Consider the following 3,448-nt stretch of genomic DNA (forward strand, 5'->3'; position numbering starts at 1 on the left):
AAGTACCACAGACTAAAGAGTGACGTCAAAGTATTTTCGGACAAAGTCCGACTCACTCAGTCACATGGCCTTATCGCTCATGAAGTCGACTAAAGAGCGCAGCCCAAAAACCTCGATATGTGCAATCGGAATTCACGTTGGGATTCAGGACACATCCCAAGACAGCGACTATGATCGTTGACGGCGAGAGTCGGTGGTGTTTGTTCATAGTAGAGCTCTGGGTCAGAGTAAAATCAAATTGGTTGGTTAAGACCATACCAGACACGCTGGTTTGTCGGAAGGTCGTGCCATGTAATCTCCCACCGGGTTTTATACCACCAGACCCACGTCATTTTCCACCAGGTTGAGATCAACTCCCACATGATCATCGTGCCATGTCGAAATGGGGACACCAATAGAAAGTCGAGCACCATTCCCGACCGACTCTAGGAAAAACTGCTGTGAAAAGACCAGCACCTGCCGCTGTCCAGCTTCGTCCGACTGGCTTGCTTGCTGAACGCATGAACTGAAGCAACAACTGAAGTACGCTGTCGTTTCAACTGTGCTTTAATGCTGGGATATCCAGTCCTCCTTTGCTCCTTGGGAGAAACAAAAACTCTTGCGGAATGAGTTGGATATGGGTTGCACCCCGTTCGTGTTTTCGACTTAGGACAAACTAGTTCAGCATTGACTGCCACCTCCCTACAACCGAGGGTGGAATCGACACGTGCTGTGTATAGTGCCACAGGAGAGACAAGATTATCGTTCGCGCCACCAGTAGCCGACCACAAAGAGTCCTTGCCCGTCGGTACCACATCTTGAAGCCGTCGTAGAAACGTTGTTCAAGAAAGTTGACAATGTCATTGTTGACTGTGGACTGACTGGAAGGGATACCAAGAAACTTGAATGACTGGGCTCGATCAAGCACGTGCATACCAGGGAGCTGAGGACAAGTCTCGGTTCGTTTTAGCGCCATCAAGTTCGAACCGTAAAGATCAAGTTTTGCACCAATCCCCATACAGTACTCTTCCACATGCTCAAGCTGAGCTTGCATGGAGCCTCCCAGAAGAGTCGTGTCGTCTGCGAAAAAACGCCGGTTGACGTGTGATCATCGTTAAGTCACACTCCAAACTCTTCACGGGTTCGCAGATGGTTTCCGAGAGGCTCAATAGTGAGCAGGAAGAGAAGCGCAGAAGCTGATTGCCTTGTTTTACTCCTCTTGTCGGATACAATGCTGGCTGGATGATTTAAGTGATGACAAGGTGGGCTTGTGGTTCGGTGTACAGTAATTTCACCCACTGTGTAAATTCTGAACCACAACATTCGTTCGAGCACACGGGGCATATAGTCCCAGTTCACTTGATCGAATGTTATTTTAAATTCAAAGAACAGAGCATAAGCTTCTTCGTCTCGACTTGTCACCAATTCCTGCAGATCCGCGGGAAATCGCACATGGTGTTGAATCGAGTGGCCCTTGACGAATTCCTTTTTGATCGGGGTGGATTAAGTTGGGGATAATTTGCTGGAGTCGGTACGACAGTGCTTTAGACAGTATCTTGACATCTACCGGGATTAGTGCAATTGGACGGTAGTTGCCGGGTTATGTTCTATACCCCTTCTTGTGGAGAAGCACGACGGCAGACTTGCGCTGAGACGGAAGCAGGATTCCGCGCTGTAGCTGGTCATGGAAGACGATTTTCAAGCATTCACCAAACACGTTTGGAGCCACGTGGTACAAACCAGCAGTTAATCCATCCATACCTGGTGCTGAAGTCGCATTCATATGTTTGATCGCACTCGCGAGGTCAGAAGGTGTCACGGGGGCATTTAGTATGTCCCTACCCAACTCTGATGCTACTTTAACGATAGAGCCAGAAGTTTGTGCTGCTTGGCCTCGTCAGGTGGAAGAGCTCTACCTGTTGGACTGGCGGTTTCTCCCATCTCTGATCCCCAGTTCTCCAAGAAGCAGAGCGATATCTCTTGAGGATTCGATGACGCACTGCCATTCGGTGTGATCACCTCCTCAATCGGTACCCTTCTCAAGCTTGTGTCAAGTGGACGAAAGAAGTGTTTGGTGGACTTCTCGGAGTTGCTTGCTTGGAAGTCGAACGCAGTATCTTGTATGTACTGGCTCGCCCTCGTGACCGCATTATTTTAATTCCTCATGGCTTCATCATGAATCTCGCGATCACATTTATTCGACGACACGTGGTACCGTGCAGCAGCTTGATCCAGCACGACAAGGGCAATATCGACAGCTTGTGTATCACTAATTGAATAAACGCAAACAAAAAACAAGTTTTATTAACACCCTATTAACCGAATTTAATAAAGTACAATATAACAATTTTCATTATGCTTAAAATAAATTGGTGGCCAACAAGCTACAAGTGATAATCTTCACACAACAATGCGGACGGAGAGATATTATATTCATAACTACGTATATAGAACAATATACTATTGGTAAAAACATTTATGAACAGATAATTAAGAAGCCGGAACTTATGAAATAAATTAATCAAAAATCTTAATGCTTGAGAATATAAAACTAGCTACCGAATTATACAAGCAAAATCTTTCGCAAACGCAATATTGATTAAGAGATAACCACTGGTAACTACGGTTCATCGATTCATTATGCAGCAACAGATAGAGTTTTATCAAAACACTATTAACCGAAATAAATAGTGTACAATATAACAATTTTTATTACGCTAATCGCAGTTTGGCTACAAGTGACTGTCTTCTAATAGCAAAACTAATTCTAAAGCAGTTTAGACCTATGGTTCGCCAGAAAATCAAGCTGCAACAGAAATCATATTTAAAAGGCGCATTGTAAAGCAAAATCTTAACATTGTGCAAATTCAATAATCTTTCATTGTTGTGACAAAATTACTAATCGCCGACTTGAAACAAATTATTTTATAACCGGAACTGCTATACTTGTTTGAGTAAATTTGAAAGGACTTGCAAATAGCTTTAGACCAGTCGCAAGACTCTTCATATCTGGCATATCTTCCACGACTACACGGAAGGATAAAAACCAAGATTATTGTACGGACACTGATACAGGCATACTTCCAGGACTAATTCGGAAGTGCAATATGCGTTTAGAATTTTGATGACTCACTGAATCCTGCAATTCGCATTAAGATACGCATTTAGCAGCGTTCTTCATCGATGTGCGAACCTAGGCATCCACTGCTGAAAGTTGCTATCTAGTTAAAAGCAAAGACTTTCGTCCCCACAGTATAATCAGTATTAAGTAATGGTTTAAAGATAGCTACTAGCTCGAACAGTTTTTCAAACCACTTCACTATGATAGAACTCGTCTAGCAGTAACTGACAACAATTAAGTCAGCCGAACTCGTTCCCAATATTATTTTTGAAACGGTTCACATGAAAAGGTTTTAGGTGTGGTAATGATCCTTCCGCAGGTTCACCTACGGAAACCTTGTTACGACTT

This window comes from Plasmopara halstedii (assembly GCF_900000015.1).
Source record: "Plasmopara halstedii genome assembly, contig: Scaffold_2386, whole genome shotgun sequence".
NCBI lineage: Eukaryota > Oomycota > Peronosporomycetes > Peronosporales > Peronosporaceae > Plasmopara > Plasmopara halstedii.